This window comes from Lithobates pipiens, unplaced genomic scaffold (genome assembly GCF_037356315.1).
Source record: "Lithobates pipiens isolate NorthernLeopardFrog02 unplaced genomic scaffold, aLitPip1_a1.2 Scaffold_16, whole genome shotgun sequence".
Taxonomy (NCBI): domain Eukaryota; kingdom Metazoa; phylum Chordata; class Amphibia; order Anura; family Ranidae; genus Lithobates; species Lithobates pipiens.
Genome location: NW_027507748.1, coordinates 453277952 through 453300019, shown reverse-complemented (window position 1 = coordinate 453300019; position 22068 = coordinate 453277952).

Genomic DNA, 22068 nt, shown 5'->3' with positions numbered 1-22068 from the left:
TCTGTTCCCTGTTCTCAAGTTCATAAGAGCTAAGGGGAGGAGAAGCAACATTACACTTAGCTTGACAGTGAATATCTGTGCAGGTGGCGTGGGGGGGGGGGGGGGGTGTCAGGACAAATATGATCATTGGAGGAGAGCTTCCAGCATAGCTAGAGAACTGACCATGTTGTGTTCTCCTACTTAGTGTGGTCAGTTTTTAATAAGAAAGCAGAGGGACTGGCAGGATCACCAGGGATTTCACACAAAGGAAGCAATACAAGGAGAAAAGGATACATTTTCATACAAGTATATAGTACAGCAGACACATATCAGGAATATGAAATATTGGGGTAACAAACACTTTAATGGTAATAGCTCACCATAAGAGGCATTATCCCTTAATTTAAAAATTATTAAGTAGTAATTTAACAATGGAACTTTCTATATGCCTCAAATGGTCAACCACACTGCATAGTATAAAAAAACTTTATTACAAATATATTTATTTCACAATAATTAAAAATATGTCCTTCAAGGCAAATGGTTTAAAAACGATTATACAAAACTTGCATCTCCAAAGGGCATGCCATCAACCAATCAATGTGCATGGGTCAATGCATTTTGCGTAATTACCGGCTTCCTCAGGACCTATTGAGATTGGGTATTTTCATATGCATATAAGACAAAGCTGCAAGAATATATATAAAAAAAAAATATATATATATATATATATATATATATATATATATATATATATATATATATGTCAAAATTGTAAAATTACACAATTGAGTAATTATACACACATATAACATTTGTTATTTCAAAAGAATTAACCTCTGCCTCAAAATGTATGTCAATTCTAAAACAGGGAGGACATCACACCATTCAAGTCCCATGAGGGGGAGGGAGGGGATGTCTAACATCTAGGCCAGACTGAAAAAGTCAACAAAAAGAAAAGAAAGACATAGAAGGATCCAAAAAAAGAATAGTAAAGAAAATTAAGACCAAAATGAAACTTCCCTGTGTCACAGCTGGGGTATTGATATTAACAAAAACACCACAAAGGAAATAGCACTTACAAAGGCTACCAAACAAAAAATTATTTATTGGGCATACTGTATATAATCAAAAACGCAGCACAGAACCCAACCCCCCATCATTACGAGTAACACCCCCCCCGCCAACCTCCACCCCCACACACTCCCCGCACCCCAGTAACCAGGGACCCTATCTTCCCCCTACCACATCTACCCCTGCTCCCCAGTCTAGGATCTAATAGGTCAGGTCCTGTGTGGAGCCCAACTTATGCAGGGCTAGCAAGCTGCAGTCCAACAAAAAAAATATAACAATTATGCCATTCAAGAAAATATATACAGTTATAACCAGCAAACTCTCCTTTATGTGCTTCTACAAAGTCTTCTGGGTTCAGTTAGCTATGCTATAAGCTAAAGCAACTGATAGAACTCCATGTAGGAGAGCAATGGCCAATATATGTAATAAACCACTATGAAATAATTAGTGAAACAAAAATATGAAATGCACAGAACTGTAAAAAGACACATTCCACACTATGATGATACTATGTGGGTCTCACCACCCGGAATAACCTGCATAAAAGATATATACCCTATATGACATAGAGCTCCTAACAAGCCTGCTGGGTCCAGCCTGCTATGCACAGAGGCTTAAACCATATCAGTATTCAGCAGCTGATTAAACTATAGCCAAGTCTGTGTGTATTAACTAACGGCCCTATAGATAACAGTGGGAAAAGCAGTCCTAGAGCAAAGGTTTGTGAATTTAATGTATAACAGAACAAGCTCCTTTATATAGCATAGAGCTCCTAACAGGCAGGCTTGGACATATGATATATATCCTTTATGTCTCCAAAATGTGCGTTTAGTTTTGCCAACATGAATTTAAAGTAGACTGTAGCTGACAGTTCCCCACATCCCTAAATTGCTAGTGTATGGAACAAAAACCCTCATAAATAGCACTTTAAATGGCAACAGTAATATTTAATAATAAATTGTAGCTTAGAGTGCTTAAAGCAGAGTTCCACCCAAAAATGGAACTTCCGCTTTTCAGAATCCCCTCCCGGTCACATTTGGCACCTTTCAGGGGGAGGGGGGAGCAGATACCTGTCTAATACAGGTATTTTGCTCCCACTTCTAGGCATAGATACCAGCGCCACCCACGGGTATCTATGCCATGTCCCCCCTCCCCGTTGTCTTCTGGGAGAGACATGGGTCGCAGGAGACAGCAGGAACCAGTTGGAAAGAGCAGCATGAGTCGTGTATGCACAGTAGGGAACCAGGACCGCAAGGCTTCACTTCCTGATTCCCTTACCGGAGATGGTGGTGGCAGCACCCGAGAGCCGAGGGACAGACCAGTTTCGGGTGCCGACATCGCGGATGCCGTGGATCCATGGTGGAGAAATGGAGAACTACAAGAGGATACAATATATTGAAATCCCATATGTTCACAAATTTGGGAAAAATACACTGATAAACACAAGTGATCACTGTAAATAAAAAAAATAAAAAATAAAATTAGGAATAAACATGAAAAATATATGTGAAATGAAAAAAAAAGGAAAAACAGTTTTTACTAGGGGAATTTAATTAATGAGATGGTGAAACGCAGATTAAATTTCCATTCCTCCTGACTGAAACCCCTCCAAAAAGGGTCTACAATTTTGTGCCTCATTGAGGCCAGGAGGGGAATGTGGCATTTAAATTGAAAATCCACCTTAGTTCAAGTTGGAGGAGGCACTTGTTCCAGTCACTTCCTTGTAAACCAGGGTGGATGAGGTCTAGTATCAAGAATTGAATCCTGGGAAATTTACCATCATGAGCCTGGATAACGTGGATTTCATGGCCAGGATGTGCCTGTAGGCTAATTTTTAGCTTTACCAACATAGAAACAATTACATTTGCATGTAATTGAATACACCTGAACATTTGTCCATTAGGCAATGTAATCCAAAAAACAATGTTCATGTACCTACAGTAAATGCAGTAATTGCTGGAAAAAGTCTCAAGGCCTTTGCAGGGGTTGAATCGATGAATACCTTTAGTAATCTGGAAATCTCTGTTTCAGTTCATCTGCCTCATATTTGAATGTACTCTCGTTGAAATTTTGTCATACCAGAAGGTACTGGCTGTAGGGTTTTGATGAAACCAATGGGCAATGGTGAAAAATAGTGGCGGGGAAGATGGAATTCCCAGCTATGCTCTTCCTAAAAAGACCACTTGACAGGTATCCACCCTTGTTTATCTCAACAATAGCTTCCACATCCTCATGTTAACAAATAGACGACACCCACCATATCAGTTCACACAATGAGTAAATTTCAGTATATTCCCATTAAATGAGACAATCGATTTCCTCTGTTTGATATAATGATAATATGCACATGTTCCACATTTAAATGTTTCAAGTAGCAAAAAAACACAGGGATCCTTGCCTTTATGTCTAGAAAAATGACTCGCAACTAAGAGTATTTTTCCAGACTAGCAGTATTTTAAAGATTGATTCCTTCTGAAAGTGAGGTCTATTATAAATGTGAGGACAAATAGTGGGATCATCTCTCAAGAGATGCCAGTGAGTATCAAGTATCGGCCTTATTGTTTTACTCTGGTTGTTTAACTTTGTAATAAATAGGTTGAACTTTGTATTGAGTAAGGTAGCTAATGCCCTGGATTATTTTTAGCTTCATTGTAAGCTTTTTTAAATGATCTGCCACTATATTCCCTATCTAAAAATCACCTTAATTTCATCACAGTTGTGATTTGTCCTCAGATATCGGCTTTTGGTATGGATCTAATCAGATGTGGAGGATGGGCACTTTTATAGTGAAGAAGGGAGTTTCTAGCTGTTGATGAAAAAAAAATCAGCCTCTTTTATAAAACGCAGCTCTAAAAATGAAAGACACTTTCTATTCCATGATAGTGTAAAAGTAAGATTTAATTCATATAAATTCAATTCTTCTATAAATATTGATAATAAATCACTGGGGCTGGTTCAAAAATATCAGTACATCATCGCTATACCTGCACCAGAGTATGACACGGCGCAGGCAGTTCAAAATGTCCAAAACGAGTTACTGACTTTTGGCTTCTGCTGACACACTCTGACTAAAGCTTACAATTTTTTTTGTGGTTTAATTTCCAAAAGCTTATTTAGTTTTTAAGTTATGGAACCATTGATGTACAATAATAGGTATGTTCCACATACTTAAGCAAATTAGGGAGACAAGCAATAGCAACACTCATGGCGGTTGTGTTTTCAAATATTTTTCTTTTTAAATACAATTCAAATAATTTTTAATAAGTCCTATATTATAGATACTGTATTTATCGGCGTATAACATGCGCCGGCGTATAACATGCGCCGGCGTATAACATTCACCCCAAATTTAGGAGGGAATTTTAAGGAAAAAAACTTTTAGGAGGGAAGTTTAAGGAAAAAAACGTACATTTAAATGCCCATCAATGCAGCCTTGTCAGTGTTATTTGCAGCCTTGCATTGCAGCCTAGTCAGTCATTTGCAGCCTTGCATTGCAGCCTTGTCAGTCATTTGCAGCCTTGTCAGTCATTTGCAGCCTTGCATTGCAGCCTTGTCAATCATTTGCAGCCTTGTCAGTCATTTGCAGCCTTGCATTGCAGCCTTGTCGGTCATTTGCAGCCTTGTCAGTGTCGTTGCAGCCTTGCCATTTAAAAATGGTGCCACTGAGATACAGAGTGGTTGTCCTGTGCTTCTTAGGGGCGTTCGTTAGCTCTCGGCCTTTCTCGGTGGCTTATATGCCAATCCCCGCCGATTGTGAGCTTCTCTGCTTTTTCGGCCATTCTCGGCAGCTTTCAGATATTTTCGGCCACACTTGGGGAAAATTTGCGTGTTATACGCCAATAAATATGGTAATTATGTTCTAGATTTTTGACACTGAATTATTAAAACTGGAGAGTGCAAAATCTGGTGCAGCTGTGCAGGGTAGCCGATCAGCTTCTAACTTTTTTAATTAAACTTTGACAAAAAAAAATGGAAGCTGATTGGTTTCTTTGCAGAGCTCCAGTTTTAGTAAAGCAGCCCCATAGCTATCTTTGTAAATTGTTTACGTATTGACTAGATGTCTTACTACTTATGCAAATAATACATGTAATCAATCTCTGTAACACAGATATAAACAGCTGTCCCAGCCTTAATATGGTTCAATCAAATCAATTAAATTAAACATTTAATATAAAAATGTCTATTTCACTCTAAGTACACATTTGAAAGTCAATAGTGTTATGTTCTGATCATATTTTTTTTCAGAAATTTTATAAAATTGGGGGGAAACATTTATTCTGGTAATACACACATGCACACCATGCTAAGCTGCGTTAGTAGTGCATTGGTATCATTTTAGTTATTGTCTGGCAATTGTGCACCAAACACTGGACAACATGCCCACAGCTGTTGAATATAAAGGAATGCACTCATTTATGTTTCTTTGGGACAAACTATGACAGTTTGTTTTCTCTGACTGCTATGCAGGTACTGTATGTGTTCAAAGTACTTTAATGTTAGTTTAAAAAACTTTTGTAAAATACTAAGAAATGTATATCTGTCACCTGGTTATTTTACTCTATAATTTGTCATTTGAATAGTATGGATTTTTCAGATAAACAAGTCTTTGTGAGCTATATTTAAGTTTGTCCAAGTAATATTTTTTTTGACCATTCAATGTCTCCTTAAAGTTGTAATCTATTCTTTAAAAATCATAGGATGGATTTCACAGGCTGAAAATATTAATTGCAAACACACACCCTAATACTTTTTTCTCTTTTTTGGTGGGGTGGGGGGTGATTTTTCTTTGTTGGTAGCTGGGCAGTTACATCTTTTTTTTTTTTTTGCCTGGATAGTTTAGGCTCACTTTTTCTGTCAATTTCTATCACTTTGTTAATATAAATTACAATCTGATGCCAGAAAGCAAAAAATATGTATGTATTGACTTACAGAACAGTATTGAATATGAAATAACATGACCTCATTATGAGGAAACCTGTTGGGTGGAGCAAAGGAAGGACTCTGGAGTGAGAAGAAGCTCTGCTGGGAGAGAGAAGAGTGGCTCTGATGCCTGTGCAGTGCTGAAAGACACACAGCTCTGCTCAATGTGCTGTTTACTCAGTATTACATCCAGTGTTAGTCATCTTTAAAAAAGTAATTAGTTAAGTTACAAATTACTTCTCCCAAAAAGTAATTGCATTAGTAACTCGGTTACTACATTGGAAAATGAATTAGTTACTCAGCAAAGTAACTGTGACCTTTTTTTAATATTCTATAGACGGGACAAGCGAAGGAAGTGAATGTCGCTGCCTGCTTCCGCGAGATTGACACCTTGAGAGCCCCGTCGCCTGGAATGGATTTAAAGGGGAACCCCTACGCCAAAAAAATGGCGTGGGGGTCCCCCCAAAGTCCATAGCAGACCCTTATCCAAACACGCAGCCTGGCCAGTTAGGGAAGGGGGTGGGGACGAGCGAGCGCCCCCCTCCTAAACCGTACCAGGCCTCGTACCCTCAACATGGGCGGTGCTTTGGGGAAGGGGGGCCCTGCGGCCAACCACCCCAAAGCACCTTGTCACCGTGTTGATGAGGACAAGGGCCTCTTCCCGACAACTCTGGCCGTTGGTTGTCGGGGTCTGCGAGGGAGGGACTTATCAGAATCCAGGATCCCCTTTAATAAGGGGGTCCCCAGATTCCAGCCCCCTACCCTATGTGAATGAGTATGGGGTACGATATACCCCTACCCATTCACCTGGGGAAAAAAGTGTTAATAAAAAAACACAACACAGGTTTTTAAAGTACTTTATTAGACAGCTCCGGGGTCTTCTTCCGACTTTGGGGGTCTTCTTGCTGGGCTCCTCTGTTATCTTCTGCTCTTTTACCGCTAGCTCTTTTACTAGTGGAGGAGCCCGGCTTTCTCCTTCATCACCGCCGCCATCTGGGGGTCTTCTTCCAACTTCGGGGGTATTCTTCCAACTTCGGGGGTCTTCTCCTGCTCTTCGCCTTTTCTGCCGGGCCTCCGCTATCTTCTTACAGCTCTTTTACTAGCATTGGCCCGGTCTTGTCGCTCCCTACATTCTCTCTCTCCTTATAGGCAGGGTGGGATGGGGCAGTCCAGACAGGATGTAATTGCAGTAACGCTGCTCAAGTAATGGGAACAGCGTAACCATGAGGGGAAGAGTAATGAGTTATATTACTCGTTACCCTCTAAAGTAATTGCATAAGTAATTCAGTTTATTTTAACTGAGTTACTAACATCACTGATTACATCTCATAGTGAGAGCTTTGAAAGAGAAGTATTGGCAAAGCTCTGTGGGTTACAGGAGTACACTTAGTTCTGCACTTCTGTGACCAGGCTTCAGCTGACAGTGGGCTAAAGCCTTCTGACAGCAGATGTCACAGAGCCAATAACAATAATGTCAGGCTCCATCCAGATGCCTAACTAGCAGCAGGATTGGCCTCTCAGTGGTGCCACTCCAACCCCCTCCACAGTCAAACATTACAGTGAGCACTGAAGTGGTAGAGCATACAACAGTGACTGAGAGTCACTACTCAGTGCTCAGGGCAGACTTGAGACCCGAGCAATCAGTGGTCTTTGATTGCTCAGTTCTTGGTTTGGACAATGTTTTTAGGAGTATATGTAAATGTTTGGATGGATTGTTGGGCACAAAAATGTTTGAACACCAAATATTATTTCATACACAGCTGGATCACATGTATTATTACTATATTGGTTGATTGTTTATTAGGATTAAGCTGTTTATATTGCACTTCTTTTCTTCATAGCACAGCATTTTTTTCTTCACAATGAAATAACATACCTAACAAGCTGATTTGTATTCCTGTTTTTTTTTTTTTTACCCTTTAAGTAATTAAAAGTGTTGTATTGTGAAGTGCGTGTGTGTATTGTATTTTATTTAGATTTCAAACACTGGAAAATCTGGGTATACTGTAGAGCTTTAAATGGTTTCCTGGAATGTTTTTCAGACCTCACAATTTACTTTTGTTATTTATATTTCTTTTTTTACAATAATAAAATGATGTATTTATTTTATTTACATAAATAATGTTTTTAACACACAAACTTACATACATACTGTTACCAGTAAGTATCCCTGATCACTGCCACATGATGACGCTCTACTGCACTGGTGATAGTATGGAAAAAAACACATTTTATAATTATTTATCTATTTTAATTTTCCAAAAATTTGTGACAAAAAAATGACAACTTCAAAAAACTCACTATGTCTCTTACTAAATACCTCAGACTGTTTACTTTCAAAAAATGTGTCATTTGGGGGGGGGGGGGGGGTTCTGTCAGTACATCATGATCAATTTTCAAATTTGTATCCCATAGTTTGTAGACTCTATAATGCCTTGTACACACCATCGGACATTCCAACCACAAAGTCAGTCTGATTTTTTCCGACGGATTTTGGCCGAAACTTGTGTTGCATACACATGGTCGGACAAAGTTGTCAGAAAATCTGATCGTTTGGAACGAGGTGACATTCGTTGCATACGATGGGACTACATAGAGGCTAGTAGCCAATAGCTTTGGTCTCGTAAATTTAATCTGAGCATACATGGCACTTTGTCCGTCGGAATTCTCTACAAACATTCGGAAAAAGTTTGATCGGATTTTGTTGTCGCAAAATTGTAGATCCAGCTCTCAAACTTTTTCCGATAGAGCCCACACACGATCGGATTTTCTGACAACATAATCCGATCAGACCTATTCCGTCTGAATTTTCGACCATAACTTTCACACAGACTGAATAATATACATCGATTTGTGTTATTTTTACTAAAGAAGTGTATCAGACTGCATTTTGTTCTAAATTTATGAAGAAAGATTAATTGTTTGCAAATTTTTTTTTTTTTTTAACAGGAAGAAGGAAAAACATGATTTTTTTCAAAATGTCTGTATTTTTTTGTTTTATAGCAAAAAAAATGAGTGGTGATTTAATACAACCAAAAGAAAACTCTATTTGTGTGCAAAATGATAAAATGCAACACAATTTCATTTGTGAATAGTGTGTGATGACTGATCAATTGCTAGTTAAATAGCATAGGGCTGAATATCAAAAAATGTCATGGTCATGAAGGGGGTAAAACCTTTCGATGGTCAAGTGGTTAAAATACACAACCCGATTCTTTACAGTTATTTGGAGATGAGATTTTGTCTCCTCCAAAGGTGTGTTTAATTAATAATTTGAGTCAGACCATAACCCAGGTGTGTAGTCTGAGTGATTAGGGAAGGGAATTGGAGTGAAGAAAAGACAGTGAGTGTATCTCCTCCCCCTTACTATACAGAATAGGACTAAATATTTAGGGTGTGGATGAACCTAATAAATTTTTCCAAGGCACCTTGTTTAATGGCCAAAAAGCCTATACTACTAATTGTGTCTAATGAATAAATTTGCACATTAAGCCCACTTTCAGCATTTACCTGTACATGTCTACAACTGAAAGTATGTCAACGCACCTGAGCATCTGATTTGCTATGGTGTGTAGGATATTGCAGAAAGTACTTTTGGAAGGGAAATTGTTCTCATGGTTAGGTGGGTACAGATTTTAAAGCAAAACCACCACGGTCAGCAGATTAGTTACTTGCGCAAATATTGGATGCAAATATATTTTTACTGAACGCCAGAGACAATTTTACTCTTGTGCAGGCAGATGGGAGTTATTCCCACACACTGGCATATTGCATGTTTCTTCTGCAATCAAAATCTGCCTGATAGCAATTTTCCTTTTTTTAGTTTAGTTCCAATTTCAGTATATGTGGATAGATATATACACAGTATCTCACAAAAGTGAGTACACCCCTTATATTTTTGGAAATATTGTATTTTATCTTTTCATGTGACAACACTGAAGAAATTACACTTTGCTACAATGTAAAGTTGTGAGTGTACAGCTTGTTTAACAGTGTAAATTTGCTGTCCCCTCAAAATAACTTAACACACAGCCGTTAATGTCTAAAGAGCTGGCAACAAAAGTGAGTACATTCCTAAGTGAAAATGTCCAAATTGGGCCCAAAGTGTCAATATTATGTGAGGCCACCATTATTTTCCAGCACTGCCATAACCTTCCTGGGCATGGAGTTCACCAGAGCTTCACAGATTGCCACTGGAATCCTCTTCTACTCCTCCATGACTACATCATGGAGCTGGTAGATGTTAGAGACTTTACTCCACCTTCTGTTTGAGGATGCTGCATTGATGCTCAATAGGGTTTAGGTCTGGAGACGTGCTTGGTCAGTCCATCACCTTTACCCTCAGCTTCTTTAGCAAGGCAGTGGTCATCTTGGAGGTGTGTTTGGAGTCGTTATCATGTTGGCATACTGCCCTGCGGCCCAGTCTCCAAAGGGAGGGAATCATGCTCTGCTTCAGTATGTCACAGTACATGTTGGCATTCATGGTTCCCTCAATGAACTGTAGCTCCCCAGTGCCAGCAGAACTCAAGTAGCCCCAGATCATGACATTCCCACCACCAAGCTTGACTGTAGGCAAGACACACTTGTCTTTGTACTCCTCACCTGGTTTCTGCCACACATGTTTGACACCATCTGAACCAAATAAGTTTATCTTGGTCTCGTCAGACCACAGGACATGGTTCCAGTAATTCATATCCTTAGTCTACTTGTCTTCAGCAAACTGTTTACGGGCTTTCTTGTGCATCATCTTTTGAAGAGGCTTTCTTCTGGGACCACAGCCATGCAGACCAATTTGATGAAGTGTGCAGCATATGGTCTGAGCACTGACAGGCTGACCCCCCCCCACCCCTTCAACAACTGCAGCAATGCTGGCAGCACGCTTACATCTATTTTCCAAAGACAACCTCTGAATATGACACTCAGCACGTGCACTCAACTTCTGGATTAACGCTACTGTATTTCCCCACATACAGTTTGTCAGAAACTATGAGGAAATCTCCTCAACAAACTCTCACTTTGCTCCTTTTGCAATGCCCATATATACAGTATATACATATTTACTGTAGATAGATAGATAGCTATGTATTTAAAAAAATTGTGATTCTGTTTGTTTTTTTCAGCAGTTTTGTCCTCTACCTCTGCTATGAGCAGCAGCAGACAATGTTTGCAAAGCACAGAATTAAATCACAGCCCAAGTTGATTATTTATGGTTTCCTAAATCATTTTTCAAAACATCAATAAGCTCAGTGAAGTCCATTGGATTAGCCCCTGGTTTGGTCCAAACCTAGGATTTTACAGAACTTTGGCTGTTAAGGCATTCAGACATATGTCCAAACTTATCTCATTTAGCTCTCTGTTTGGCAGGAGCTGAACATCATTATATAGGAATGGTATTTATATTACTTTTATGACAGCTTCACACTGTCAATGATTCCTAAGGAAGCCACAAGTGATTGCTTCCACCACATCCCTAGGATCCACTGATGTCATCAGGAATCCAAGCCACCTAACCAAAGTGGTGGCCACTGGCTATATTTGCACAAAGACATTAACCAAATATGGCCATGGTCATATTTGGTCAATGACGTTACCTGCCCCATCCATCTGTTTATTTAGCTGATGGCAGCTCAGGGGGCTGTTTTTTGGGCTACGAATACTGTCGGGATCAGTTATGTGTGCTGGGTCCTTGTTTTTTGTTTTGTTTTTTTCACTGAGTTGGCAGACAGCAGACATCCTGATTGATGATGAGTTTACAATGAGGCTTTTTTATTTTTACTTTTTTAATAAAGGAATTGTCAAAAACTTGAGTGTTTTTTATATTTCTCTTTTTTTGTGAATGAGTAGAGGTAATATGTATGTATGCTCATACACATAGTGGGGGATGGTATATCCCTCTTAAAAATTGGTATTCTAGATTCTAATAACCCCCTCACATGCAGAGCTCCACAACTAGTGCCCAGGGTTTTGGGGAGAAGCTGTTGTGCTCAGCAACTTGAGAAGGTGCCCTCCCATGTTGAAGGCATGTGGTAGAGTGTGATTCAATAGTGGGGCACTGCAAGAAGCTCATGTACTTTTTTGAGCTTCAGGCGTTTTTCTTCAGGCTACAAAATGCTCAGATGTGAACAGCGGCCATTTAAATGAATGGGCTTCTTCTTGTTGTGCGTTTTTCTGGCGTTTTATGAGCTTTTTACGAGCTGAAAATGCTCAGGTAGGAATGCAGCCTAAAGCTCAATCACAGGCCACTTTTTTCTATTAGCTTCTCTACTTAATCTGTTGCCTTCCATTTTGTCTGTAAAAATGTGATACACAGGACCTAAAGTGATGGGAAAGCTTTTCAATGGGAATCCAGATAGCATGTAACACTAACAAGGTTTGAGTAGTTTTTCCTTGCCCAAATTAATATTATAAATATGGGTCTTCAGGCACCTTAAATATTTTGACATTTACTTTATGCAAAAAGCTTGTCAGGTTCTGCAATACACTTGTGGCCATCCTATATTAAACGTTGCTATTGTTCTTTTCTTAGCTTTGGCACATTCACTAATGCACACACACAATCGGAAATTCTGCCAGTAAAAGTCAGATGAGAGCTTTTGGTCAGAAAATGCGATCGTGTGTATGTTCCATCAGACTTTTGCTGGCGGAATTTTGGCCAGCAAAAGATTGAGAGCATGTTCTCAGTTTCGGAAAAAGTTCTGATCTGAAATTCCGATCGTCTGTACAAATGCCGACGTGCAAAATTCCTACGCATGCTCAGAAACATTTCAACGCATGCTCAGAAGCATTGAACTTCATTTTCTCAGCTCGTCGTAGTGTTGTACGTCACTGCATTCTTGATGGTCAACAGTTCAGAGAACTTTTGTATGACCGTGTGTATGCAAGCCAAGCTTGAGCAGAATTCTGTCGGAAAAAACACGTTTTTTTCCGACAGAAAATCTGCTCGTGTGTACAGGGCATTCGTTGAGAAAAATTGCACTTTTAAAAATTGTCATGCTCTAATTCTTAAACCAGTGCATAACAAATTGCTAAGACACAAGGCGGACATGCCAATCATGTCATGACCACTGTTGTGTTACTTTTTTTTCAAATGAATGTTTTTAATGCATGCCATGCCTCATCTTTAATTTATTTTCTTTTTTTTTGCATTCCCTCAGGTCAGCTGTCAAAGGGAGCCAGTCTGGAAAAGGCCCAATTCCATCCAAAGTCCCTCCAAAGTCCCCAACCAGAAGTCCTGTGGGTGAGTGTCTACTGTTTATGACTCTTTAACCACTTTCAGACCGGACCATTTTGCTGGTAAATGACCAGAGGTCTTTTTACACTTTGGCACTGCGCTGCTTTAACTGGTAATTGCGCGGTCATGCAATGTTGTACCCAAACAAAATTTGCGTCCTTTTCTTCCCACAAATAGAGCTTTCTTTTGATGGTATTTGATTGCCTCTGCGATTTTTATTTTTTGCGATATAAACGTAAAAAGACCGCAAATTTTGAAAAAAAATGATATTTTCTACTTTTTGTTATTAGAAAAATCCAATAAACTCAATTTTAGTCATACATTTAGGCCAAAATGTATTCAGCCACATGTCTTTGGTAAAAAAAAAGTCAATAATTGTATATTTATTGGTTTGCGCAAAAGTTGTCACATCTACAAACTAAGGTACGTTTCCTGGAATTTACGCAGCTTTTAGTTTACGACTGCCTATCTCATTTCTTGAGGTGCTAAAATGGCAGGGCAGTACAAAACCCCCCCAAATGACCCCATTTTGGAAAGTAGACCCCCTAAGGAAATTGATAAGAGGCATGTTGAGCCCATTGAATATTTTATTTTTTTGCCTCAAGCGATTGAATAATGACAAAAAAAAATTTTTTTTTTTTTTTTTACACAAAGTTGTCACTAAATGATATATTGCTCACACATGCTATGGGCGTATGTGAAATGACACCCCAAAATAAATTCTGCTGCTTCTCCTGAGTATGGGGATACCACATATGTGGGACTTTTTGGGAGCCTAGCCGCGTACGGGGCCCCGAAAACCAAGCACCGCCTTCAGGCTTTCTAAGGGCGTAAATTTTTGAGTTCACTTCTCACTACCTATTACAGTTTTGAAGGCCATAAAATGCCAAGATGGCACAAAACCCCCACAAATGACCCCATTTTAGAAAGTAGACACCCCAAGCTATTTGCTGAGAGGCATGTTGAGTTCATGGAATATTTTATATTTTGCCACAAGTTGCGGGAAAATTACAAACTTTTTTTTTTTTTTTTTTTTTAACAAAGTTGTCACTAAATGATATATTGCTCATGCATGCCATGGGCATATGTGAAATGACACCCCAAAATAAATTCTGCTGCTTCTCCTGAGTACGGGGATACCACATATGTGGGACTTTTTGGGAGCCTAGCCGCGTACGGGGCCCCGAAAACCAAGCACCGCCTTCAGGCTTTCTAAGGGCGTAAATTTTTGAGTTCACTTCTCACTACCTATTACAGTTTTGAAGGCCATAAAATGCCAAGATGGCACAAAACCCCCACAAATGACCCCATTTTAGAAAGTAGACACCCCAAGCTATTTGCTGAGAGGCATGTTGAGTCCATGGAATATTTTATATTTTGCCACAAGTTGCGGGAAAATTACAAACTTTTTTTTTTTTTGTTTTTTTTCACAAAGTTGTCACTAAATGATATATTGCTCACGCATGCCATGGGCATATGTGAAATGACACCCCAAAATAAATTCTGCTGCTTCTCCTGAGTATGGGGATACCACATATGTGGGACTTTTTGGGAGCCTAGCCGCGTACGGGGCCCCGAAAACCAAGCACCGCCTTCAGGCTTTCTAAGGGCGTTACAGTTTTGAAGGCCATAAAATGCCAAGATGGCACAAACCCCCCCCAAATGACCCCATTTTGGAAAGTAGACACCCCTAAATTTAGGGGTACACTAGTGAGACTAGGTAATAAATGGCGGGTGCCCTGAAACTATAAAAAAATAACTAACCAACCAGCGTCACCTGTAACAGTTATATGGTGATCACTGGTGAAAGGGTTAACTAGGGGGCAATTAGGGGGCTTTATGCGGTAGTATATGGGGGTCCCTGGCGCTATAAAAAGCTGCAGCGAACCTAAATACCTACCTGCCTAACTAGCGTCACCTGTGACACTAATACAGCGATCAGAAAAACGATCGCTTATTAGGCTGGGTTCACACTGGAGAGATGCGGGAACGCCACGAATGCGCGGCGGGTTCCCGCATCGCATGCCTCCCGGCGGCAGTTCACACTGCCCTATGCAAACTGCTGGGAGTGTCAGTGAAATGTTACTGACACCCCCAGATCAGTTCGCATATCGCAGTGCGATCTGCAAACTCGGATCGCATGGTGTGAACACCCATGCGATCCGATTCTGCTGCGGGCCAAAAAAAGGGTCCCGTGCGAAGTTGCGGCGGGTGCGGCGAATGGCTGAACTCGAATCGCACAGAGATCGGATGTGATTTGCACTGCAGTGCGGTGCGAATCACATCCGTTCTCATAAACCGCTGCAATGTGAACCCAGCCTTAGTGACACTGGCGACGGGGGGTGATCACGGGGTTAAACCTTTATTGGGGGGGTTAGGGGGGTACCTTAGAACTAAAGGGGGCTAACCCTAACTGCCCTAACAGTTATTAGTCACAAATGACACCCGCCGGGTGATCAGGGGGTTAAACCTTTATTAGGTAATAAATGGCGGGTGCCCTGAAACTATAAAAAAATAACTAACCAACCAGCGTCACCTGTAACAGTTATATGGTGATCACTGGTGAAAGGGTTAACTAGGGGGCAATCAGGGGGCTTTATGCGGTAGTATATGGGGGTCCCTGGCGCTATAAAAAGCTGCGGCGAACCTAAATACCTACCTGCCTAACTAGCGTCACCTGTGACACTAATACGGCGATCAGAAAAATGATCGCTTATTAGGCTGGGTTCACACTGGAGCGACGCGGAAACGCCGCGAATCCGCGGCGGGTTCCCGCATCGCATGCCTCCCGGCGGCAGTTCACACTGCCCTATGCGAACTGCTGGGAGTGTCAGTGAAATGTTACTGACACCCCCAGATCAGTTCGCATATCGCAGTGCGATCTGCAAACTCGGATCGCATGGTGTGAACACCCATGCGATCCGATTCTGCTGCGGGCCAAAAAAAGGGTCCCGTGCGAATTTGCGGCGGGTGCGGCGGGTGTGGCGGGTGCGGCGGGTGCGGCGAATGGCTGAACTCGAATCGCACAGAGATCGGATGTGATTTGCACTGCAGTGCGGTGCGAATCACATTCGTTCTCATAAACCGCTGCAATGTGAACCCAGCCTTAGTGACACTGGCGACGGGGGGTGATCACGGGGTTAAACCTTTATTGGGGGGGTTAGGGGGGTACATTAGAACTAAAGGGGGCTAACTCTAACTGCCCTAACAGTTATTACAGTCACAAATGACACCAATGCAAAAAAAAAATAAAAAATTGGTGTCACTGTGACTGGGGGGCAGGGGTAATTGGGGGGGTGATCGGGGGGTAAAGGGGGGGTGTGAGTGTGCCTGGCATGTTCTACTGTGTGTGTAGAGTGTTGGTGCAACTCACTGATCCGCTCTCCTCCGTGTCGGAACGAAAAATACCGACACGGAGGAGAGAATACATCACTTCCTCTCCTGTGTTTACATTACAGGAGAGGAAGTGATGTCACCGGGGATTTCTATTCGTCGGGAGCGATCGTGAGGGGGTGGCCATGAATGAATGGCCGTCCCCTCGTCCGGGATCGCTCCCGAACGAATACCGACCGCCGCAGGCACCGGGCGGGGGCCCGATCGGGCCCCCAACCCGCGGGAGGCAAGGGACGTACATGTATGTCCTTATGCCTGCCCGTGCCATTCTACCGACGTACATCGGCGTGCGGCGGTCGGCAACTGGTTAAACGTTTTTCTTTTTAGCTAGCCATATAGAACTAGATTTTCTCTTGGTAGTCTGGAGTTTTTAACGAGAGCACAATCGGTACCACCATCCACACTTAAAAGCTTGCATGGCTGGACCTTACCCAGTCAGCTCCAACTGTCATGTCATTGGTGCTTCATTAAATCTTTCCTACACATATTGGTATTCAAAGATCGACTATCACAAGATCTGACAGAATTCTTTCAAATTATTAAAAACAGAGTATTGAAGTAGTCCTGCACCTTACCCTGTCAGCTCCTACTCCTAAGTCGTGTCATTGTTCAATTAATCTTTTATACACATACCAGTTATCAAAGATTTACTATCACAAGATCTGACATAATTCTTCAGATAAAAAAAAACACTGTATCGAAGGCCTCCACCCTATGGGCAATGCACAGAGCATACTTGAACGGACAATGTATTTCTGTTGGTTCCCTGATATTCTTGATGGCTCTCCTACTTATTGCCCTCTATCTATGACCAAAGTATTTGGGGAATTTTATCAAATGTTATATAATTGCTTAAATTCTGACTGACTGGCTGGTGGAGGTAGTCAAAAGTTTGCCATGCCATAAATCCCCAATACCCGGTGGACTTTCATATTCCTATTACAAGTCTTTTCTTTTGATCCTGGCTCGGATTTTGAATCTCTGGACCATTCCCAAGGCCAGCCTGCAATTATTACTTTTTAACTTTAAACATTTTCTGATTAGTCATTTGTTTGTGGTTTGACTTAATTTGTATTTGATCATAAGTTATGTAATACTGAAGGGTGGATTTAATAATAAATAGAATTTGGTTATTTGTGAAATATTTATTTTCTAGTTCCAATTAGGGTTTTTGTCTATACTTCATCACATTTTAGTTTTTAAAATGATGTGAGTAAAGTTTGTTTATTTTGTGATAGCAGTAAACACAGCTTTTCTATTTAGAGATTATATACTTTGCACAAAACTCATACACAACGTTTGTTCCATGCACTGCCGCTCTTTCCTGGCAATGTCTATCTTCAATAAATTACAAAGTGTCCATTTAGTCAAACACAATCCACAGAATATTTAACTCTTTATGTATAGATTTCAATCCATCTTTATATATTTGTATTCACCACTGTGACTTGATCTGAACAGTGTAGCCTGCCACCAACCTAAAGGGTAACTCTACTTTTGTGGAGAAAAGAAATAGCAAATAAAGAAAAAACAATATAATGTATACAATTGAGACACACATCATATTGTTATTGAATGTTATTAAAAATTACCTCTCCTTTTCAATCTTCAGCCACTGTAATTTTCTGAAAATGCAATGTAATATGGCTACCTGGAGGTTTACAGAATTTCCCCCAGAAACATAATTTCCTGCGTGTGTGATTGGCTCACTGATTTCTCCAGAAGGCTGCACTAAGATGCAAGTCAGATTTACGGCATCCCCTGCAACAAAAAAGTAATTTTTGGTGAGATACTCCCAATATGAACATGTCTAAAGTGATGCAGGCATAAATCATTACCTTGCCAGGTGTGAGGGGTTAGTTCGGCAGCGGGTGTGTGTGACCCCCTGGATGTGTTCACAACACAAAATCAGGCACAGCAGACAGCATTGTAGGTGCAAAAAACAAAAGATGCGGTTTATTTATGCTACATGCAGTGATACATATAACAGCCAAACAAAAAATAAAACATGAAAATAAATCCTGGTCAGCTTGACCTCTAACTACACACTTAGATTCCCTGTCTAACAACTGAGTGCAGCCTTGTGCTGCACCAGTCCCTGTCTCTGTTGTAGAGGTTTGCCACACAGGCGTTAACTCACCGCACAGAACAGATATCACACTCCCCAGTCTATACAACACAAAACTGGTTCCAGGATGGAGCATCTCCCTAAGCATGCTGGGGTTTTTTGTAGAGGTCTTAATGAGCCCACTTACTTCAGCTGGGCTCATTAACTCTTCCCCTCTAATTGTAAAAGTCTGCATAAAGCCTGAATCTAGGGCACACATATTTCCCATCCTGGATACAACCAGGTGACTTTACCTGCGTGCTGCCACATACCCCCCCTCTTGTTTCAACCTTGGGGTTGTAACACAAGCAGTCAGACACGCATGTATCCGAGACAAAGCATCCACATTCCCCATTTTAACACCAGGGCGATGCTTAACTGTAAAGTTAAATTCTTGTAGGGCCAGGAACCACCTATTTACCCTTCTATTGGTCTCCTTGTTCTGAGCCATCCACTTTAAAGGAGCGTGATCAGTCACCAGGTCAAAGTGCCTACCTAGCAGATAGTACCGAAGGGAATCTAGAGCCCACTTCACTGCTAAACATTCCTTCTCAATCGTGGCGTAATTTACCTCATGGGACTTCAACTTCCTGCTGAGGTAAATGACTGGGTGCTCTTCCCCGTTCCAGACCTGGGATAACACTGCTCCTAACCCAACGTCTGATGCATCAGTTTGTACAACAAAGTCCTTAGAGAAGTCTGGTGAGTACAACACTGGCTGGCTACATAAGGCTGTTTTTAAGGACTGAAATGCTTCTTCAGCCTCTGGGGACCATTTGACCATGACAGACTCTTTCCCTTTTGTCAGGTTGGTGAGGGGCACAGCCTGAGAAGCAAAATGGGGAATGAATCGTCAATAATAGCCAGCGGTTCTCAGAAAGGCTCGTACCTGTTTCTTGCTGTTGGGACGTGGCCAACTCTGTATGGCCTCGACTTTATTGACTTGGGGTTTTATCACCCCCCTCCCAATAGTGTACCCAAGATATTTGGCCTCCTCCTGTCCAATGGTACACTTCTTTGGATTGGCCGTAAACCCAGCTTCCCAGATAGAGTCTAGGACTGCTTGTACTTTTGGCAAATGTGAGACCCAGTCTGTGCTATGGATAATCACATCATCCAGGTAAGCTGCAGCATATTTCTGATGGGGCCTCAGAATCTTATCCATTTTCCGCTGGAATGTTGCCAGTGCATTCTGTAACCCAAACGGCATTCTCTTATATTGGAATGCCCCATCTGGGGTTACAAACGCAGTTTTCTCCTTGGCCGACTCGGCCAGGGGAATTTGCCAATACCCTTTGGTGAGATCAAGAGTTGTCATATATCAGGCTGTTCTCAGCCGGTCAATCAACTCATCTATACGCGGCATGGGGTAGGTGTCAAATTTTGTAACTTTATTTAATTGTCGAAAATCGTTACAAAACCGCCAGCTCCCATCAGGTTTGGGCACTAGTACGATAGGACTGGACCAGTCACTCTGGGACTCCTCTATCACACCCAATTCCAACATCCTTTGAACCTCCCCACGTATTGCCTCCCATCGGGCCTCTGGTATTCTATAAGGTTTTAGTTTTACCCTTTCTCCTGGCGGGGTGATAATGTCATGCTCTACGCCAGATGTTTGTCCCGGAAGCTCAGAGAAAATCTCTTTGTTACGAAGTACAAACTCTTTAACCTCCTGTTGTTGGGGTTTTCGATAAGGTGTCTGCTATTCCAACCTCAGGAACTAAGCAATCAGGCTGTACTTGTGACAAAGTCTCTGCGACTAGGGATTCCCTATCCCTCCAGGCTTTCAGCAGATTGACGTGATAGATCTGCTCCGGCTTTCGCCTTCCTGGCTGTCTAACCCTGTAGTTCACCTCACTAATTTTTTCAATTACTTCATATGGACCTTGCCATTTGGCAAGAAATTTGCTTTCAACCGTAGGGACTAGCACCAAGACCCTATCCCCCGGAGAAAAAGTACGGGTCTTGGTCCCACGGTTGTACACTCTCTGCTGTGCTAACTGCGCTTGGGTTAAATGTTCCTTTACAATTGGCATTACCTATGCAATTCTATCTTGCATCAGGGCGACATGCTCAATCACACTCCTGTGAGGAGAACTCTAATTTTCCCAAGTTTCCTTGGCGATATCCAGCAGCCCTCTTGGGTGTCTCCCATAGAGCAACTCGAAGGGTGAGAAACCCGTAGAGGATTGGGGTACCTCCCTAATGGCAAACATTAGATAGGGTATTAGACAGTCCCAATTCTTTCCATCTCTATCCACCACCTTCTTTAACATTTGTTTAAGGGTTTTGTTGAATCTTTCAACCAACCCATCTGTTTGGGGGGGATACACAGATGTACGCAATTGCGTCACTTTGTACAACTTGCATAATTCTTTCATAACCCGGGACATAAAGGGTGTACCTTGGTCCGTAAGCAGTTCCTTACAAATACCCACGCGGCTAAAAACAAGAGATAGCTCTTTGGCTATGGTTTTGGCCGAGGTATTTCGGAGAGGAATTGCTTCCAGATAACGGGTGGCATAGTCCAATATAACCAAAATGTACTGATGCCCCCTGGCGGACTTCATTATCGGACCTACCAAATCCATTGCGATCCTTTCAAAGGGGACCTCAATGATAGGAAGAGGTACCAGCGGGTTACGGAAATGTGGCATAGGTGCCGACTTCTGACACACAGGGCAGGAGGAACAATAATTTTCTATTTCCTTCATGACCCCAGGCCAATAGAATCTCTGCAATACCCTCTCTCTGGTTTTCTCTGTCCCCAGATGACCTCCCAAAATGTGCCCATGAGCCAATTCTAACACCAACTTCCTGTAAGGTTTGGGCACTACAAGTTGCTCAATGGTTTCTTCTGCCCTTTGAGCCACTCGATACAGCAGGTCCCTTTCCATAGTGAAGTAAGGATAAGGGCAAGTCTTATCTGGGTTCACTAACTCGCCATCTATTTTCACCACATTTTCCCGTGCCTTTATTAGGGTGGGGTCTTTTAACTGTTCTGTGGCAAAATTTTCCCTGTGAACCTCAAGATCCGAAAACTCCACAGACGGCATGTTTTCATCTGAGGATGTTGGCTCCTCCCCAGTTTCTCGAGTTTCCCCCGCCAATACTGACAAGGGAAATTCAGGAGAGTCCTCACCACTCCCAGAGGAATTCTGGTCATCTTCCTGGTTTATAGGGGCACCAGTGGGGGGCTCAGGACAATCCCAGAGTTCCCAGAATTTTGGAAAATCCCTTCCCACAATAGCATCATGTGGTAAGTGAGACACTAACCCCACCTGATGAGAGAGGTTACCTTTGGGGGTCTCAAAAAACACTGAAGTTACAGGATACTCTCGGGTGTCCCCGTGCACACAAA